A 22,806-nucleotide genomic window follows, 5' to 3' on the forward strand; every position below is an offset into this window, starting at 1 on the left:
ATTATGACACTCCAGGGTCAGCACTGGGTATTTTAGTGTCTCTTTTTCTTCAAAATATTTGTTCATTTCATCATGTGTCATAAAATCAGTTCTCATAAAATGTTTATAGGTTCTACATATGCATGAGTCTTAACATGTATTTCTATCCTCTCTATATTAGAGGGAGAAACAAAACAAAGCAAGAAAAAACAAAGCATATTCCTACAAACACATGAAATGAAAAAGACATATAAGACCATGGTACAAGGAGTTGTACCATAGTTCCTGTGTTGTCTCTTGTTATTTTCAATAGAATTGGCTACATCATCAGACATAGTATAATTGAATATATCAGTACATAACAGTATTAATAAAAACACAACTTTGCATATAGTATAAAACTTCAACAACAGGCAGTAATCAAACCAGAATGTGTATCATAGTGAGTCTTGTCATCTTCAGTGTAGTTGTCTACACTCTCAGACTTGATACTATCAATCATATCAGTTTTGAATAAAATCTGTCGATACCAAACAGCAATCAAACAAACCAGATTTAAGTAAGATCAGTCATGATAAAACAGTGTAAGTCATACAGGGCTCCAGATTGAGTTAATAGGAAATTAAAGATGATTTCTGTGCTATATCCTGATGTTTTGGGGATAGTTATCTGTGTCCTCAAATCTAATACTAGTAGACAAACTGGGACAGAATAAAATCTATCTAAGCAGAATGGTGCAAGTAATGTGGGTTTTAAATCCTGATAACTATTAACAATATCTTCTGCCAACTTTTTTAAGACTCTCCCTCCCTTTTCACTTTCCCCAAGGTACACTGTGTATTTTTGGGTCTCACCAAGACCCTTGGTTTTAAATTGGGTGGGGGCAATCTGCTATTTACCTAGGTGGTTTTGAACCTTTTCTCTCCTAGACTTGATCTCTAACTGTATTCCTTTACCTATTAAAGCCTGTCTTTCCAACCAATCCACAAATACTGGTCTAGTTGCCCCTACTACTCTCTGGTTCTCTGTCACATAGAGCATTGTTTTCTCAATTTGATTTTCAGTTCATGTACTCTTTTTCATGTTAATTATATTTCCTATAAATAGCATCTCAGTGGACCCTACCTCCTGATCTATTCTACGTGTGATTCTTTTTTCTTTTAATTTAGTGTACCAAAGCCATCTATATTAAAGATTATAACCAATCTTCTCTGCCTCATTTCTGTTATGTTTTTTTGCCATCCATTGTCTGCTTTTCTTCTTCATTCTGTTTTCTGCTCCATTCGTTGAGGCCTCTCTGCCACTCTTCCTGGAATCCTAGTACTTCTCTCTCTCTCTAGCATGTCATGCAGTATTCTCTGTAGAGCTGGATTGGTGGTCGCAAATTTCCCAAGTTCCTCTTTGTCTTGGAAGCATCGTGTTTCTCTTGTTTCTTAATTTCTAGAGACAGTTTTTCAGGGTATATCAATCTGGGCTGGAGGTTATTTTCTTTCAGGGCTTGGAATATTTTGCTCCAGGCCTTTCTTGACTTAACGGTTTGTATCGAGAAGTCTGCTGTGATTCTGATGGGCCTTCCTTTATAGGTGATCTGTTTCTTGTCTCTAACAGCTTTTAATATTCTGTTCTTATATTGAATTTCTGGGATTTTGATTATTACATGCCTGGATGTAGCTCTGTTTTGGTTGTAGCTGGCTAGAGTTCTGTATGCCTCATATATCTGAATATCATTTCCTTTTCCTATGTTTGGGAAGTTTTCCTTAATTATTTCTGTGAATAACCTTTGTAGTTCCTTTGTTTGTACCCCTGCTTCTTCATTCACATTTAGTTATAGATCCTCTTGTTTCCTTGTTATTTTTAAAAAGTTTTTCTTTTCATAATCCCACACTGCAAACCTGTCCTCCAGTTTGGAAAATCTATCCTTAGTTTCTTTCAAACAGTTTTGTATCTTTCCATAGAGTTTTTAATTTCCTAGTAATCTTTTTGAATCTGCTTCATGTACTCTATATTTTCTTTATATTCTTCATCAAATGGTTCTCTTTTGTTTGAGTTTCTCCATTCTTCCATCTCTGTCTTCTTGAGGGGTGCTTAGCAACTCTTTTATTAATCTTCTTATATCTTGCTTTACTTGGCTAAATATTTCCCTTTTTAACTCATCTATGAGGTCCTGAAGATATCTCTTTATGTCCACTGGTGCTGTGTCTGATACTGCATGTTTGCTGTCCTCATTCTCCTTTGTATTTACCTGTCCTGGGTCAATGTTCTCAGGGTTGGGACCTGGGAACATTTTCTTGTTGCTTCCTCTTCCCATCTTTTTTGTTTCTTCCAGGAGGCCCCAGTTTCTTTCTTTGTTGGTTACAACTCTTCTGAAGCACAGTGGCTAGGTGACCCCTCCCACTGCAGTGTGCTAGTGAGTTGCAAACAGGGGCAGCATATGCTGGGCCCTCCCCTTCAGATCAGTCAACCTGCTGAGGCCTTCACTGTGTTAGTGTGTGCCACTGCTGTAGGGAATTCATTTCAGATAACCTATTGGGTCTCAGCCAGGTCGAATGACCCAGACCAAGCTCATTCCACCAATCCCGTTCGGGAAGGGAACAACTGACTGAAGTCTTGCTACCTTAGTTCTCCATTTGGCTTGCCGACCCCCGACCTCAGAGTGACTGCGTTTCCAGTGATTTTAAGTGGCAGGATTTTGGATGGCTCGGTAAGTCACTGCCACACGAGTTTGGGCACTGCAGCAGAAGCACTGAACCTTTAGCTGTTCCAGTAGTAGGCACAGGGACTTTGTTTGATTGCTTCTTCTCACCTTAGTTTTTCTTGGGACGAGAGAATTCATCTCCCTCTGTTCGGGACTCCCCACACTGTATTATATTGAATTCTAAGTTGACTATCTCAGGGAGCCTCTGTAGCCTGCTGTTATTTATCCACCATCTTTGCTTGACTCATATTTACCAAATTAATATTTTTATATTAAATGCTATGTGCCAGTGTGCTAAGATACAGTCTTTGTCCTTGAGACATGTATAGTTCAATAAGGAAGGTTAAAAACTAGGTACAGACAGTGAGATAAATATTCTCAAAGAGCTGAAGGAGCACAGCATGGGCGTTCACAGGAATACTGGCCCAGCTGCAGCCTGGAAGACATCATGAAAGGTTACAACATCCAGGAAAGAGAAGTCACACAGGCTTTCCTCTATAATTTTCTGAGTAATCTCCTAAGCTCTCTTTTTAAACCACTAACTGCAAAAAATACTGATAGAGTTCTCCCTTGCAATTCAGATCTACATATTAAACTGCCTGTTACACAGAGTGACCTGAATGACAGACTCCTCAAATTAAATCACTGTTAAAGTAAATCTCATCCTAGAGAGTTCTGGCCATGGAGGGATTCAGGCAGCTTATTCACCCGCCCTCTTGGTAAACGTCTGCAACGCAGGCCAGAAGGAGAACAGAGCTCCAGAGCTCCGGCCATGGAGGGTCTCAGGCAGCTTATTCACCTGCCCTCTTGATAAGCACCTGCAGCTTGGGCCTGGAGAACCATTACCTGTGAGTCAACTTCCACGTGAGCTGAAAATCAAGCACCCTTCTCCCACCTACCCCTCCCCCCTTACCTACTGGGGATAGATATTTCAACATCTCTTGGGAGGATGACCATATGCAGTATAGCAAATATGGGGGATTTCTTTCTATCTTCTGTTTGAAGGTATAGGTTGTTTTTACTTTTTGTTATATTTCTTTTGCTCTACTCAATATTCTCAATTGGTTTTACAATGTTCTGTTTTTGGTTTGATTTTATAATATGTAATTGACTGGATAGCTATTGTTAAATTAAAGAGATATACCATAGTACTTAGTACTACTATCCCTGTATCCTACTGTGAAATCCTGTACCAATTTCACTGCATTGTCTCGATTGGCTTTGTTCTGTCTTGCACTGTGGCATATTTGCTACTTTCAAAATTAAAAAAAAAAATACATGTTAAGACCCATGCATGTGTAGAATTTATAAACAGTTATGAGAACTGATCTTATGACAATTGATGAAATGAACAGATGCTTTGAAGAAAAAGAGACACTAAAATACCCAGTGCTGATCCTGGAGTGTCATAATGTGAAACCCAGCAATAGTGTTATTTTTTTGTTCAGAGTGATATTAGCCTGCTTGGGTTTATTGAAATTCAACGTAATTGAGGATATGGGTAACTGCATAGGTGTTTCAGTGTAGAGGACTGATAACCATATTTCTAATTTTTGTTGGATAGTTGAACAGTACTGGTTGCAATCTCACTGTTTGAATCCCCACTTTATATGCTCCAATTTAGTATCTTAAATAACTATTTGTAAGAAGACAATCTGTAATCATCAACTAGTGATTTCTTACTGTTTATTTTTCTTTGAAATTACGTATTATTTCTACCCGTTTTCTGTTGTTTTTAGTCTTTCTTTAAATTCAGTTTTAAAAAGAAGACACTATAGTACCCAGTGCTGATCATGGAGTGTCATGAAGTGAAATCCAACGATACTATTATTCGTTGTTCAAAATGATTTTAACCTGCTTTAGTTTGTTTAATCTAAATATAAATGAAGATATGGATAACTGCATGTATGTTTAAATGTATAGGATTGACAACCATGTTACCAAGTTTTTGTTGGACAGTTGAACAGAACTGTTTGCAGTCTCGCTGTTTGAATTCCCACTTTACATGTTCCATTTTTGTACCTTGAACAACTATTTGTAAAACGACAACATCAACTAGTGATTTCTTACTCTTTTTTTTCTCTGAATGTATGTACTATTTCTACCTATTTTCTGTTTAGTTTAATCTTTCTTTAAATTAAAAAAAAAAGTAAATCTCATCCTACTCACAACGTCACCATGCAGACAGTGCCGATGGAGAGTATTTCAGGTATATAAGAGATGGCAACTGTGTATGCAAAGTGAAAGAACAAAGGCTTAATTAACTGTTGTATCAAAAAGTTTGGTTGTGAATGATTTGTTGAGTTTTTTTAATAATTCAGTGGCCAAAAGAGAAATATATTTCCTAAGGGGAAAGCCGTAAAAAGGACAATGTGGTTGACTGAAGAATGAAGCAGAAAAGGGGTCTTCTGAAGAGAGGTGAAAAGTTAGAAAATAAAGCAATAAAACGATTCTTGTTCTGCATGCCAGTGTCGGTAAACCTATGGCATGCATGCTCCAGGGTACTGGTTGTATTACTGAAAGCTATAAAAGGTTGGCTATCATTGCTCTATGTATGTCTTGAGATAATCATAGTGTTTGTTATGTTGAATCAAGACTGGCAACCATTTACTTGTTGCCTCACTAGCATGGAATCTTCTTGCAGGTAAATACCATATCTTATCTTTCTTCTACACCAATATTTATGAACAGAAGAAAAATACATCCTCTGAAACAGAAACGTATCGAGAGCTGAGCATACTGGTGCTCCTCCACAGTCCTAGCTACCTGAAAGATCATGTGAGTCCAGGATTTTGAGACCGCCCTGGACAACATAATGAGATCCTGTTGAAGAAAGAAAGGAAGGAGAGAAGAAAGGAAGAGAAATATAGTGAAGATACAGAAATATATTAATGATTACTACACAGGAAGAAATGGACCTATAGTTTAGATGATATTCCTTTGTATAAAAATTTTCAAGAATTTACAAAAAATGTCCTGGGAGTAACACATGAGTACGGTAAAGAAACAATTAGAAAGGTTACATATAATAGTCAACTGCTGTAATATATGCCAGTAATAAATAACTGGGAGTAGAATTTTTAAAAAAGTTTTTCAACAGCACCAAAAATTACACACTTTAGTCTAACATATAAGAATATGCATAGGATCTGATAAAGGAAAATCTAAACAAAATAAGCACCATTACCTGTTAACAGATTGGAAAACGAAATACCAGTAAGATGGCATTTTGTTCTAACAAGTTCCACCCCAATAGAATTGCAATAAGCTAATTAGCAAATACTGACAAAAATAATACAAATGATTATATGGACAGGCAAAAGGTTTTTTACACAAAGGTGCTGAAACAACTAGACATTTATTAACAGAAGGGGAGGGGAGGTCAGGCCAGGCTACACATTTTAAAGTTTTCACAAAAACTAATTCAAAATATGTCACAGACCTTAATATAGCATACAAAACCAAATTTCCAGAAGAAAGCATAGAAGAAAAATCTGTATACTCTTGAATTTGGCGATGATTACAGACACCTGAAGAATGACCCATTAAAAAAGTAGCTTATAAGTTACACTAAAATCTTCTGTTCTAAAAGAAAAGACATAAACTGGAAAAAGACAAGAAATAAACTGGGAGAAAATATTGGCCAAGCACATGCTTAGAAGGATCTTGTATCCAAAATATAAAAAGAATTTTTTTAAAAATCGAGACAAAAACAAACAATAAATCCCAAGTAGTGAATAATGCTGTTCCCTATGGATATATGAGCTAGTAATTCTGAAGAAAATGCAGTAAATGATAGGGTAGGAGCTGAGTTTTTCAGGTTATAAAGAAACAAAAGGAAACAGCTAGAATGATCTATGGTGGTAAGGAAGGAGAGTCAGAAACATCAGTATGAAGTCATACTTAGCTTATTAAACATACAGATGAATACATATGCACATTCATGTGTATGTACATATTAAGTTAGTATAAACACATAGGTCTCCTTGCTAAACTGACAGCAATAGAGGCAATAACCTAATGCAGAGGCAACAAGTACACTTAGGGTCCAATCTTGGTTTTTAATACAAGACTCCAGTAAAAGAACTAAATGCCAAATTCTAGATCTAAAGCAGGAAATATACAAGATGAACCTTAAATATCTTACAGTAAGGAGGTATGTAAAAAAAGAAAACAAAAACAGAGACAAAGGTATGAACTGAAAGAGATAAACCATTGGCCAAATCTGAAAAATCTGAGGCGAAAAAAGTCTATATTGATACAAGTGACTAAATAATAAATCAGTCAATCAGACAACCTCCTGTGTAGAATTCTAAAAAAATTATGATACTCTTTTGCCATTACTTAAGTGTGGGCTATGATTTCTATGATTTTCTCTATGATTATACACCGTATGGAAAAATGAAAACAGTAAAGTTACCATTTAAAAATATCTCAGCTAGGTGATCATGGTTAACATCAACAGTGAAAAATCATTTTCAAACAAAATATTTTAATATGATTGGATGAACTTCCTCTCTGTGTCTTCTCCCCCAAAACAAACAAATCCCACTCTCACTGTAAGAAAAATAACAACTACAACAACCAGCCAAATGTCAAATAAGAGACATTCTACAAAATATCTAACCAGTGTTCAACTCTCTAGGTCATCAAAAACAGACCATGTGAAAACTTGCGACATCAAGAGGAGTCTATGAGTGCATGACAGCTAAACGTAGTGTGGTATCCTAGAAAATTCTGAAACAGAAAAAGGGCATTAAGTAAAAGCTAAGAAAATCTGTGTAGCATTGGGACTTTACAATCTATCAAAACCAGTTTTTTAATAGGACAAATGTACCATACTAATAAATCAACAATAGGGAAAACTGAATGTCATGTACAATATATGGAAACTACTATTTTTGCAATTGTTCTGTAAATGTAAAACTATTCAAAAGAAAAAGTTAATTTAAAGAAAAATAAAATTGAGGCAATCCTTCACTTTTTAATTTAAGCAAGTATTTAGTAGTGTTTGGTCATGTCTGGGCCCTATCCTAGAACACATAGGTCAATCAGTATCATTCTAACTATACCACAATCCTAGGGAGCTTTCAAAATTTCTGATACCTGGATTTCAATTCATAATTGTTGAATGCTAAATTTCCCAGTAAAAAGTAAACACTGTTATTGTTGTTTTCCAAAAGTCAACAATGGTTCAAACATGCAGTGAAAGAGCACTAGTGATTCCTGTTTTTAATTTCTGTACTGACAAGAACTCTTCATCCCATTATTTAATCATAAATTTTTTGTAATCTCTTGTCAGAATAGATAATTTTAAAACAGTAAATTTTAGTATGTACATGTTTAAAAAAAAATCACTGCACTTAAGTGCATATTTTCAACTAGCATCCTGTAGTCTGCATTTTAAAGTCTTATTTGGCAGGGATAATTGATATAGATTTGTTTTAAACTATTTACAATATCACTATAAATGCTCCTTGATAATAATCAAATGTTGTATTTTAAAGTTGTATTGTAGCCAGGCCTGGTGGTTTATGCCTATAATCCCAGCACTCAAGAGGTTGAAGTAGGAGGATCATTATGAGTTTGAGACCAGCCTGGGTCACAAAGTTAGCTCAAGGGCAGCCTGAACTGCATAGCAAGACTCTGTCTCAAAAAAACCAAAAAAAAAAAAAAAAAAAAAAAGAAAGAAAGAAAAGTTGTGTTGAACAGAAAGAACAAACTGTTAGCCGGGAGAACATGGCGGACAGATAACAGATACTACGGAGGATCTCTGAATGGCTTGGTTCAGAAGTCAGGAAGGGTGCGGAGTAAGGAGACATAAGCAGGTGGAGATATGCTCTGCTGACTCAGGAACAAACTGGGCTGAGAGAAACCAACTTGGAATGCAGTCCTGGTGCTAAAACAGGAACAGAAAAGCCTCAGTGTGGAGGCTGGACCCCGCGCCATTGGAAGCCGCGATTTGGGTTTCCCGCCGCGCGGCGACTGCCTCTACAGCGGCTCGGCAAGGAGAGAGACGCGCGGAAGCTCTGAGAACGGGAATCTGTGAACAGAGTCCAAAACAGGATGGGCATGGAGGCGTGCACTGACTTGTGGTGAGGTGAGTGAGAGAAACTGACACTCTACCACAGTTTGACTCCGGCGGAGGACTTTCTGGACCTGGGCAGTCCTGCGGGAGCAGGGCGCGGTGGCGACTCCAGTCACACATACCCCTCTCGGGCGGGATTGGTGAAAAGTGCCTGGCCTGCGTGACACTGCTGGCAGACCCGGTAGGCTGGCCCAACCCAGATCCCAGAGCCTGACGGTGGCCGGGAGGGGCGGGCCCTCCGTAGGCTGCCTGGTCCGTAACTCCCTGGTGCGCTGTGGTGGGCGGGAACACCTAGCCGGCGCAATTCGATCAGCCTGTGGCTGACAGGGAGAGAAGCTGGGTCTCCTATACAAGCTTGCATATATAAGGAACAGAGAATATGGGAAGAGGCAGCAACAAGAAAGGCTCCTCGGCCCCCAATTCTGAGAAACAGGCAATAGCGGACACCGCACCAATAGACATAAAGTGCCATATAGAGAGCCTCATAGATCAATTCAGGAATGAAGTTATCAATGACCTGAAGCTAGAAGTATGCAAAATAGTTAGAGAAATGCTAAGCACCACCCAAGAAAAAACAGATGGTGGAATGGAAGAACAGAAAAAGAGGGGAGAATTGTTTGATGGAGAAAACCGAGAAAGCTTCTCCCCCCCCCCCAAAAAAAAAGTAATAAGCACTAAGGAGTAATGAAATCCAAAGTGTGTGAATTTTGTTGTAAAAAAGAGAGGGGAAAAAAAAAAAAAAGAAAGAGCTCTAAGGGATTATAACAGCAAGTGTGTTTAGGGGTGTTAAATAGCTGACTGTATCAATGTTTTTGGATCATTGAACACAGCTGTTTGCAGTCTACCTGTTTGAATGTCCACCTTGTATTCTTTAATACTGTGATTTGAGGAACTATTTTCAAGATGATAATATGTAATATACTAACAGGTGATTTCTTACTGTTATGTTTTTTTTTGTTTGTTTGTTTTGTTTTGTTTTTTTGTAGTTCTGTATTACGTGTACCCTTACACCGCTTTGGTTTGTTTTGTGTTTTTTCTCTTTTTCCTCTTAAATAAAAAAAAAAAAAAAAACCGAGAAAGCATAGAATACGTGAAGCAGGTTCAAAGGGACTACCAAGAAACTAAGAAGTCTATCGAAGACTTGCATAACAGCTTGAAAGAAACTAAGGACAGACTATCTGAACTGGAGGGCAGACTTGTAATATGGGAGAATGAAATGAAAAACTTCTTAAAAATAACAAAGAAACAAACAGCAATAATACAAAGACAAGAAGATGATAAGAGGAGCCATAACTTAAGGATTAAGAATATAAAAGAAGAAGTAGGGACACAAACAAGTGAACTACAAAAGCTACTCACAGAAATAATCCAGGAGAATTTTCCTAATTTAGCCAAAGGTAAAGATACTCAGATGTATGAGGCATACAGGACCCCAGCTACCTACAACCCAAACAGAGCAACACCCAGGCATATAATAATAAAAATTCCAGAAATTCAGTACAAGAACAGAATATTAAAAGCTGTCAGAGACAAGAAACAGACCACTTACAAGGGAACACCCATCAGAATTACAGCAGATTTCTCTTCACAAACCATCAAATCACAAAGAGCGTCGGAGGAAATAATTCAAGCTTTGAAAGATAATAATCTCCAGCCAAGATTGAGATATCCTGCACAACTGTCCCTGGAAATTGATGGAAAAACAAGGTGCTTCCAGGATAAAGAGGAACTGGGGGAATTTGCAACCACCAATTCAACTCTACAGAGAGTATTGCAGGATATTCTAAAAAAAGAAAAATACAAAGAATCCAGAAATAGTGGCGGGGAGGCCACAACGAATGGAGCAGAGAACAAAATGAAGAAGACAAACTGACAGCTACTGACAGAAAAAGAGCTCAACAGAAATGAGGCAGAGAAGATTGGATGATAGGAACATCTATTTTGGAGAAAATGACATCTTAATAGGTAATACTGATTTAGTATCATCTTGTTTTGAAGTCTCATCTAGCTTTTGTTCTTCTGTCTCCAATGGTCTAAATAGGTTGTATCTTATTGGATTTTATTATGGACGATAGTATAAGCAAAAACTTTTTAAAGACAAGGAGATTATACAGAAACCATTGTTCATTTTCTGTTAGTCGATTCTAAATACTCTGTAATGCTGTCATTCTCTTAAATGGTTTTACATTGTTTTGATATACTTAATGCTACAGTATACGAAGTTGTACTCAAGGATTTCAAGGAAAGAGACAATATGGTGACTACTTTTAGGTCAGGATTATCTGGTGGTGAAACACTATTCTGCTTAAATGGTTATGTTTTGATCTGCACTGTTTCGCTGTTATGCCCTCTTTTATCTCAATCTCCACTCCATTATTTACTTTTTTATTTTTATCCTTTTAATTAAAGGAAAAAAATAGCAGGTTATATTATAGTAACCCACTTTGACTTTCCATTATCTCGATTTAAAGCCCTGTATTACTCTCACCATCTTGTTTTTGACTGATGTTCCCCTATTCTGTTTTGCTGGATAGTACCAGGTTCGAACGTTTAGGCATCAGCTGTGAAGATAATGAGATTCATTATAACGCCCATTCTCGTTGACTTTTATCTACTTTTGAAGACCTACAATGTCTCCAAGGTTTTGGTTTTGTCGGTTTTATTCTTTAGTGTTTTGTTCAATTGTATTATAACTAATGATATAGGCAATTCTATTAGAGATAGCGGGAGGCATTATGGTAACCATTGTTGATCACCTTGTATTATGTTTTTACATTATCTATTATGTCCACCCTTTTGACTTGACCGATTCTGTTCTGTTATGTCACATTTGGTTTTACTCTCTTCCAAAAAAGTAATAAGAACTGTGGGAGCAATGAAACCCAAAATGTGTAATAGTCATTGTACAAAACAGAGGAAAAGAAAGTGCTCTAAACTATATAACTGCATGTATATTTAAGTGCATAAGATAGGAAATGATATCACAGAGTTTTATTGGATCATTGAACAGAACTGTTTGCAGTATCATTGCTGGAATGTCCACTTTACAAGCTTTAATTTTGTGACTTGAACAATTATTTCTAAGATGATAATATGTAATCCATTAACTAGTGATTTCCTACTGTTTATTTTTTTTCTGTAAATCTGTATAACTTGTACCCTTTCTCTGCTTTTTTTTTCTTTTCTCCTTAAATAAAATTTAAAAAAAAAGAACTGTTAGTAAAATCCCTGTCATTATTCAATTCAGCCAGATATGTACAGTAAACATGAACAAGTATAGGTATATCATTTAATAAACTCACACAAAAGATTTAGAAATGTCTCCCATTAATATCCAATATAATATACTTTCTTACCATTTAATACAGTTTACCTAGCATCAAATTTGTATCACTGCTGAGAAATGTCCAAATAAAATATATGTCATACTTATCAATGCTGAAATTCACACAAATCTTTTTATATTGGGATTAATCTGCTGCAGAAATCTGCTTGCAATTTTAACTTTAAAAACTTATACAATTATCCTAGCACCTATCACAACATGTCAATTTGTCAAAATATATTCTCCAGACAAGACTTTTCTGTAACAAGTATAAAAACCAAAATCAAAAAGCGATATTTGTAATAATGTTCTATACTTTTCAGAATTTTAAAATAAAACGTTTATTAATGTTACTAAGGGCACAGGTGTACGGCACTAACACTTTAAAATAATATTTTGAAATGGTTATCGTATACTATTTACTTTTTTAAAGTTATACTAAAGGTTGATGGAAGCATCAATTTAATTTTAGGCCACTAATTTTCCTCCAACTGTAGTACAGCAGAAAATTAAATTTGGAAAAATGTTAAGTTGATGTTGGTATAACTCATGAATTTTCTAAAAGATTTTGCTTAATGGAAAAGCAGGAGCCACAACTAGCCCAAGGATTAATAGTGGATATCAAAGGTAAATACAGTTTCTCTTATAATATAGCAACTCAATGGTAAATTTCACAGTTCTGGAATTTTGAGATCAGGGAAAGAATATGATATTAATTGTCTCAAAACTTAGCTTCATAAAATTTTTCAATGGTCCAATGTCAAACATGTTCTTTGGCATGTTAGCACAATTACTAGATAAGGACTAATTCAAGGTCTAGAGTCAAAACAGCTATAATAAAATTCCCCAAATTAGACACCCCCCCCCCAAAAAAAAGGAGCAGCAAGTTTCAAAGTAACCAAAATGAGTTCCAAATGAAAGAAGTTGCAACCCTGCCTTCACAGACAGAGCTGGCAAGGCAAACAAGCATAGACTCAAGGAGATATGAGTGGCTTCACTTTAAAACTGTTCTCATGTTAGACTGAGAAGGGTGGCATCCGCAGGCTATACATTTGCTCTATCATCTAGAAAATTATTTCATAAAAGGACCCACTGACATGAAAGAGCAATATTCTTTACTTATGTTTTTATTAACTATCCTTCTGGTATAAACTGTCTTAGTTGCACTGATTTCTTATGATACCTTTCAGAAGTCTTTCCTTCACTGCTTGGATTGCTTTCATTTACAATTTGACAGAATAAATTAAACTATATTTTTTTGAATACTGATAATTGGTCGATACTGAAGGACTTTTTAAATTCCCAAAATATATGGAGTATTTCATAAATTTTTATAAATAGATCATACCAAGACTCATCCTTTTACCAAGTCAATATGTAAAACTCAAAGGTAAACACTTTTATTAAAAAGGAAAATAGAATTCATGAGTTGAGCCCTATTTTTCCTAAAAATGTTTTAAAACCTAGAATAAAGACAAACAGAAGGATAAACCTATAAAGACAAGCAGCATGGAGGAGAGACAACAACAAACAGTAGAAGTAAAAAAATGTGAAATTTAGAAAAAAAAGTTAATTAAGTAGTAACTAACTCAGCAGAGCAAAAAACATCTAATACTTAAGCATGCAAAAAAAAAAAAAAAAAAAAAAGCAGCAACAGCTATAAAAAGCTAGCAAATTCTTTCCCTAGGGAAATGTGCCCTACCATCTTTTCCAGTGAAATCTGTTAGTTGACTGGTTCTGCTCTTACCAACATAACTTTAAGAGGACAATTTTAGTGTTTCTCTCAAATATAATCACTAGACATACGAAGACAGTTCACAAAGGAAAAAGTCAGAAATCAATAACCAACGTAAGGAAGAAGGAACAAAGCAACAGCAAAAGAAAATTCAAAATTATCACGAAAATTTCACAATCATAAGGAAGAGAAGGGTATCTTGGAAATTAAATACTTGACACAGAAAAATATAAAAAAGTTAGAAGATGAAACCAGGAGATTTCCTAAAATGGACAAAAAATAAAAAAAGAGAACCCACTCAAAAAAAGATCACTAAAAGATTAATCTAAAAATTCCAACAAACAAAGGCATTTCACAAGAAAAATGAAAATTACTCAGAAACAGAAAAAAATAACAGAACTGAACAGTATTTCTAGATTGAAGACACTCCATATAATGAATTATAAAAACAACCAGTGACCTTAATTCAATATGGGAAACTGGGTTGCTGGAGGTGAGTTGCTGCACCCGGGTGGGGGGGGGGGCGGCAGCGGCAGAGAGTTTCAGATCATCGCTCCCAGCGGTTAGAACCTACCCAGCTTCCAGTCACACTAGACTGGGCTCTGTAGGTTTCCAGATTGCCTGGGCCACACCCAGTGACCTTCTTTCAATCCAGGGACCTGGGCTGCCAGAGATGAGTTCCTGCACACCTGCGGCAGGGGGCCCCAGGACAGTTTAAGATCATCACTCCCAGGGTTAAGGACCTGCCCAACTTCCAGCCACACTAGACTGGGCTCTGCAGGTTTCCAGACTGCTGGGCCATGCTCAGTGACGTTCCTTCAATCCAGGGAACAGGGCTACCAGAGGTGAGTTCCTGCAAATCAGCTCAGATCCCTGGAGAGTTTAAGATCATCGTTCACAGTTGTCAAGGACCCGCCAAGCTTCCAGGCACACTAGACTAGGCTTGGGAGGTTTTGCAGCCTGAAAAGACCATGTCCAGAGACTTTTTTAATCAGGGGAGTTGAGGGCACATGAAGTGAGTTCCAGCATATTGGTGCTTGCCCAGGGAGACCTTTGGACCATCATTCACAGTGAGTTAAATGCTCAAACAGCCTCCTGACACACTGGAGGTGGCATGGGAGGTCCTATGAGCTGGACTGGACCACACTCAGCAACCTCCATTCAGTCCCAGGAGCTGAGGGAATAGGAGAGGATTTCCAACATGCCCAGAGGAAGCTTTGGAACATCACTTGAAACATGGTAATATAGGAAAGTGACAAAACAAAAGACCAAAATGCAATTTCAAACCTCCAGCCCATTCCAAGAAAGACTAGGAGCCATGTACATAGAAAAAAAAATACATGCCATACACCTGAAATAATAGCAACTGAAATAAAGAAGCAACTCCGGGAAACTTTAAAGGAACTCAAATTAGAAATAATCTCCCAGGTAAAAGAAGAAATGATAAAAGTAATAAAAGAGATGCTAACCACATCTAAGAAGACACAGTTAAAAAATTACAATAACAAAACAAAAAGATACAATCACTGGATGAACAATACAAGAAACAAACAATACATGAAGCAGATTCAGAGAGATACACAGGAAATCAAAAATTTCATTGAAAGTTGTCAAAACCACCTCAATGAAAGTGAACATAGAATTTCAGACCTCAAAGACAAGATTGCAGCTAGTAAACAGGAAAGATCTTTTAAAAATAACAAAGAATCGGGAAATAACAATTCAACAGCTGCAAGATGATGCAAAGAAAAACAACATAAGATTGATAGGAATAAATGAAAAAGAAGGGATAACACAAATGATACCAAGACGCTATTTACAGAAGTAATGGCTGGAAATTTTCCAAACATAAGAATGGAAACTGACATTAGGGTTAGTGAAGCATATATAACTCCAAATAGCCATAACCAAAATAAAACTACACCCAGACATATAATAATCACCTTCCCAGTTACCCAACAAAAGAATACAATATTAAAAGCGGTTAGAGACAAAAGATAGAATACCTATAAAGGAAAACCTATCAAAATCACAGCAGACTTCTCAGCACAAACAATGAAGTCAAGAAGAGCATGGAGTGAAATATTTCAGATCCTAAAGGAAAATGATTTCCAACCTAGACTGATGTATCCTGAAAACTGTCCTTCAAAATGGATGGAAAAATAAGATATTTCCATGACAGAGAACAGTGGAAGAACGTCATGATCACCAAACCAACCCTGCAAAGAATACTGAAAGACAGTTTAGATACACTTAGAAAAAGCCACTGAACAAGGCAGACAATTAAAAAGAATGGAAAGATAAAGATGAAACAGCAGAAAGATAACATGTCAACAATGAACCAATATATAACAGTTATAACCATCAATGTAAATGGTCTCAATTCACAATTAAAATAATAAGACTGGCAGAATGGATCAAGAAACAATATTCAACCATATGTTGTCTACAAGAAACCTATATAACCCAGAAAGAAACTCACAGACTGAAAGTCGAAAGATGGAAAACAATACTTCATGCAACAGGAACCCCCCAAAAAGCAGGGGTAGCTATTCTGTTTGCAGACAATGTGAACTTCAAACCAAGAATGATCCTAAGAGATAAAGAAGGTCATTACATACTGGTTAGGGGAAAACTTCAAGAGGAAGAGATAACAATCTTAAATATATATGCACCAATTTGGGAGCACCCAGTTATACAAAGCAAGTATTAACAGAAATGAAAAATCAAATAAGCAATAACACAATTATAACAGAAGACCTTAACACATCATTGACACCAAGGGACAGATCAACCAGACAGAAAATCAGCGAAGAAATAACAGAACTGAATCACATATGTGAACAAGTGGACTTGGTAGAAATATACAGAGTGTGCCATCCAACAACATCAGAATATACATTCTTTTCAGCAGTACATGGCACATTCTCTAAAATAGACCAAATAGTAGCCCACAGAACATATTTAAATAAATGCAAAAGAATTTTGAGGAAAACAAGACATTATAACAGCCAGTGCTGATTTAATATCATCTTGCTCTGAAGTTCTACCATGCTTTTGTTCTTTTGTTTCCATTGGTTCTATCATGCTGTATCTTATTGGATTTTATTATCTGTGATAGTATAAACAATTTTTTATGGACAAAGAGATAATAAAGTAGCCATTGTTCATTGTCTGTTATTTGGTTCCAAATGCCCTGTAATACTTTCATTCTCTTGAATGGTTTTATACTATTTTGTTGTATTTGATACTATTGTATATGGAGGTATGCTCAACTATTTCAAAGAAAGAGACATTCTGGTAGTTAAATTATATCAGGTTATCTTGTGGTGAAATATTGTGTTGCTTAAATTGTTCTTTCTGATCTGCTTTGTTATGTCCTCTTTTGTCTTAATGTCTTTAAAATAAAAAAAATTTTTTTTAAAAATTATAAAAACATCTATACCAAGGCATACCACCATGAAAATTTTAAACAGCAGAGGATGTGAAGATACAAATTTTCAAAGTATTGGAAATCAGAATAGCATCTGCATTCACATGAATATTACTGCTGAGCAATAAAATGCAGCAACGCCTTTCAAAACTTTAAGGGAACATTATTTCCAATCTAGAACTTCAGAATTAATCAAGGTTAAAAGTGAAATAGAAACATGGTTATACACCCAAAGTCTGGAAACACTAGTGTCCGAAAACCAGGAGATATGATCCATCCAAATAAAGAGGTAAAACAAGAAAGCCAAACACATAATCCAGGAGACTGAGATCACTTACTGAAGAGAAAAAAGTAAATTCTCAGGAATGTGTTGAAGGGAAGTCTGAAGATGATAGTTGCATAAGACTCCCAAACTGCAATTTCATGTTAAAGGAAGATAAGGGGCTTAAAAGAGAATTAAATCAATAAAAAGAACAAATTGATAACTAGTGTTTGGACTTAAAGTACTTAAAGGTCCTCAGAGAGTATGAGAAGATACAATTTGAAAATAAATTACTGATAAGTACACAGAAAATTAATAGCAATAGTAAAAACTGAGACAATTATTAGTTTCAGAAATCACAAAAAAGAATAATGCCATAATATAATGTTTATGAACTGCAGTTATATAGTCATAAATATACAAACATCAAGTAGAAATTTTTATAGTATGATTTAATTACACAGCAAAATGAGAAACAACAATTGAAGTCTTTTAACAGATTTTAATTTGTGATCAATTTATCCCAAAAATAAACACTTGCTCCTAAGTCTAAGAAGGAATGGAAATAAATAAATTTTCTTCTAAAAAAATTTTTTTAAGTTGAAAAAATCTTTACTAACTCTTCCAAACAACTTTGTCATTTAAAATTTGTTTCTAAACACTTAAAAGAATTTCAAGGTATACTACAAAGCTACAGTGATAAAAACAGCATGGTGTTAGTATAAAAAGACATATAGATCATCTGAACAATAGTAATGAACCTATAGTATGCATGCTACAGCCAGTTGTCTGTTTTGAAAGCTCTCAAAGGTTCACCATCACAGGAGCAATACAACTACAGGTACATTTAGTTACCTTATCTTTGACCAAGCAGCCAAAAACTTATGCTGAAAGAAAGATAGTATCTTTAACAAATGTTGCTAGGAAAACTAGCTATTCACATGCAGAAGATTCAATCTAGAACTTCATCATTCACCATTCAGTAAATTAAAATCAAAATAAATAAAAGAACCAATGTCAAAACACAAATACTTAATCTGTTGGAAGATAAAAAGACATAGGTATGAGTAATAACTTTCTGAACAGAAGACTGATTTCACAATAAATAATACTAAAAATCAACAAATGGAATCATACTAAATTAAAAAGCTTCTGCATGGCAAAGGAAAAAACCAACAACAAAAGAAGTAACCTACAGGGTGAGAAAAAACTTTGCCGGCTGTTTCTCATACAGAGAACTAATATTGGGAATGTAAAAATAACTCAAAAAAAAATTAGCACACACTCCCATTTCCAAATAAAAAACCCAATGAGCAACTTAATTGAGCCAACATTTTTCATACATTTTTGGCCATACAAATGGCCAAAAAAATACATGTAAAAAACATCTCTGGCCATTAGAGAATGAAAATTAAAACAACACTAAGATTCCATCTTATTGCACAAAGAATGGCATCATTAAGAAATCAAAAGAATAACAAATGCTGGTGAGGGTGCTGGGGGATTTCTACACTGTTGTGCGAATGTATACTAGTGCAATCACTATGGATATCAGTAAAGCGATGTCTCACAAACTAAAACTAGAAACTCCATTTGACCCAGCCTTCCCTTTCTAGGTATCTTCTCAAAAGTGGTAAAGACATGATATTAGAATGATACATGCACACCTATGTTTATAGCAGCACAATTTACTGCTGCTAGAAGTGGCCTATAGGTCTATCAATAAGTCACTTTAAGAAAATGAATATACCTTGACACAATAATTTTCAATGACATAAATCAGATTAAATAACTTAAATATTACATGGTTTCATGTGTGTGAGAAACCCAAAATATAAATACAGAGCAAAATAAAACTAGGGAGACAGATCTTTTGCCCATGGAAGAGTCAGACAAAGAGAAAGACAAAAAGATGGACAAAGTGGGAAGAATGGAGAGGTAGGGAAGGCAATAAAAAGAATTAGTATGTGTTATGTACATACTAATACCAACAAGCATAGTGTGTTCCGCTCTTCAACAGTTCTACCACTTCTTTAGCCAGCTAGTACGTTAGAGATTTCTGGAATGACTTGGGTTGATTCTTGGTTGTTGTATTCTTTATCTAGTTCAAAAGGTTCTTGATGAACAGACTCGTTTGAAGCTCCCTATTCAACAGAAGTAAGAGAGAAACGGAAAGCTTCTGAGAAACATTTACCGTGAAGGCCCTATCTGTAGAGGAGAGGTAGCAGCACCCTGGTGTTTCTTCGCACACCCATGCAGAGAATTACTTGGTCACAAAATCAAATTTAAAAGAGACATTGTATTCTTCAGACATTAAGGACCACACCCTGTAAACCTTAAAGTGTAGACCATAAAGAAGTTGACAGAAAGTTCCCATTTCTTTTCCAAACATAGAAGCTCTCAGAAATAATCTTAAGGACAATTAATAAAATTTTTGTTTATGGGTTTTCTGAGTTATAACCAAGTTAATATGAAATATGATAAATAACATTTCTTTATTTAAAAGTGGACATAAAAGGCCTGATACATGCATAAAAGTGAAAAGATCTCATATAACCTAACGTAAAGAAGTGTTCCAGGTTTTGTTTAGCATTTCACTTAATGTAAGATTCTACAACCATTTGGCTTCCCATATTTTACTTAACATTGTGATCCATAAGGGAAATGTCTGAGCTCCAACGACAAAGCCTATAAACTCTATCAATCTTTTAATCTACTTTAAAAACTACTGCTTGTCAATGGTGCATTCTGTGCCTTATCTTATGAATTCGATTTAACAACATCCATTCCACTTTTAAATAATCATACACTGTGCCTTGTGTAGGGTGTTTGCCTTTTTTTTTAATTGAAAGCAGCATACACTACCTCTTTTACAGTGTAATTTAAACAGTCATTCAAATGCTGGTACAGCATTTAAATAAGGCATATTGGCAAATAAACATTCTCTTTAAAATCACCAACTAATTATATATTATGTGAGAATGAATACTGCTTATAAAATAATAAATTAACAAACTGCAAGCTTACATCTTGACTGCTACAGGTAAATTAATCTCAATGGTAACAAGAAAATGACCTGTATACCTCTCGTTTTTATGTTACTTGTTATGTTGACTTAGTCAAAAATAACTAAGTTTTGTCAAAATTCTGATTTATAGAGGGAAGAAGTATCAATTTAATGACATAATTGGCTTTCTAAAGTGTGGTTCTATAAGAAATTTGCTATTTTATTTTAAAACTACTGCATTAGCCAGTTTTCTGGCATTAGGACAAGATAACTAACATCCACAGCTTAAATGAAGGGAAGTTTAATATGACTCACAGTTTTAGGGTATTCAGTTCATGGTAATCTGGCCCCAAGGCAGACACAGCATAGTAGAAGGAGTTGGTGAAGGAATGCTGCTCAACCCATGGAAGCCAAGAACAGAGAGAAAAGGGAAGAAGAAAATAATGCCACAGAGGCAATTCCTAAAGACATACCTCTTATAATCTGCCCCATCCCCTAAACAACATATTTTGTTATGAACTCAATAAATGGATCAATTCACTGATAAACACAGACCCCCTGCTCCATGATCCAATTACTAAACCCACCTCTAAACACATGAGACTCCTGGGGCATTCTAATACTAAGCTATAACAACTATACATTAATCCAAGTCAGACAAATTTGCACATCAATTCCAAAATAACGAACCATATCAACTCACTATGTACACACCTGAGAATGACTACTGATTTAAAAGTCTGTTTATTTCAATGAATGGCAATAAATGTATTGTACTTATATGATAGCTACAGGTACTTCAGATCTATTCTGCATATTTCATCATTCTTATGCTTGTATCTATATGTGGATATATACATATATTCTATATTGAGGACAAATGATCAACTTAAAATGAAAGCTGTTGCCTAAGAGCAAAGCAAACTGTGAATACTGTTCAATGTGTGACTCTGCTAAGACCTTAAATTTTTTCTTATAATTTCAGTTAAAAATAACAAACAACATAATATTTTTACTTAGAAATACTAGTTTTACTCCAGAGGACAAAGACTTATTGAAAGAATAAAAACGTAAAAATATGCATGATTTTTAAATATGTCCAAAACATTTTCACAGTCCTACTTTCTAAAGATCTAACCTAATTATTCTCACTTTAAATGTAGGTTTTTAACACGTTGAACCAATTGAACTTCATAGATCAGCTTAGCCTAGCTTTTCAATGCTTGGAACACTTAGATTAACCTATAGCTGTGCAAAATCACAGACAATTTTATAATAGTTTATTGTGCATCACAGATAATTCAGTAATATTGTACTGAAAATGAAAAGCTAGATGGTTTTATGGGTACTTTTTCCTACCTATGTGAAGGTGAAAAATCATTAAGTTGAACCATCACAAATTGAGCACCATCTATATGTACCCAGGAGCAGATCACATACCAAATTTATGTTTAACTTTTGAGGATACTACCAAACTATTTTCCAAACATGCTGTACCATTTTACACTCCCGTTAAGAAAAACAAAAGCTTCAATTTCTCCATATTGTCACTAATAGTTGCTATTTTGTCATTTTCATAGAATACTTGGTGACCAGTTTAAAAAGTTCCAGGGGTTGGGGGTTTCGCTCAGTAGCATAAGCACCTGCCTTGCAAGCAGGCAGTCGTGAGTTCGATCCCCGGTACCGATAAAAAAGGAAAAAGACCCCCCCCCCAAAAAAAAAAGTTCCAAAACATATAACAAAAAGTTATCCAACTTTAAGACAACATTAACCTGGGCTTTGTGGTGCATGCTTACAATCTCAGTCCTTGAGAGGCACAGGCAGGACTGCCTCAAATTGTAGACCAGCCTATGCTACATAGTGAGTTCTCATCTCAAAAAAAAAAAAAAAAAAAAAATGCTCTTCATTCAATAAAGAGCATTAACTAGATGCTAGATATGTGCCATCTTTCAGTATCAAAATTACATTTCACTAATCATTAACCCCCCCCACACACCCCCATCTCACTATGTTTCCTAGGCTGGTCTTGAATTCTCTGTCTACCTTAGCCTCTCAAGTACTAAGACCATAGGTTTTCATCACCATGCTTGCTCCTCACTAATCACAAATTTTTCAGATTATCAGAAAAAAAATGACAAATATTTATATAAGCACAATATAATTTTAAAGATTTAATGAAAAAACATATTTGTGCAATAAAACAGTACTATTAATGTATTTTAAGAAACAAAATTATTAAAAAAAGGCCCAGAAGATAAAAAATTAACTTTTTGAGAATGATT

At 35.4% G+C, this 22,806-nt stretch overlaps 1 protein-coding gene and 1 long non-coding RNA gene across 6 annotated transcripts in view; both read right to left on the reverse strand.

Annotated features, from left to right (window-relative positions):
* Stk3 (serine/threonine kinase 3) overlaps positions 1–22,806 on the reverse strand; it is a 318,102-nt gene that overhangs the window by 95,981 nt on the left and 199,315 nt on the right. The gene's annotated exons all lie outside the window — the stretch shown is intronic.
* On the reverse strand, positions 1,233–22,800 carry LOC134477932 (uncharacterized). Its single transcript, XR_010050244.1, has 2 exons — positions 20,840–22,800; positions 1,233–19,661 (listed from the first exon to the last, which is right to left on the reverse strand). It is a non-coding gene; the product is annotated as an uncharacterized LOC134477932 (long non-coding RNA).

This window comes from Cavia porcellus, unplaced genomic scaffold (genome assembly GCF_034190915.1).
Source record: "Cavia porcellus strain 051 isolate PalLab524CR breed Dunkin Hartley unplaced genomic scaffold, mCavPor4.1 scaffold_10, whole genome shotgun sequence".
Taxonomy (NCBI): Eukaryota; Metazoa; Chordata; class Mammalia; order Rodentia; family Caviidae; genus Cavia; species Cavia porcellus.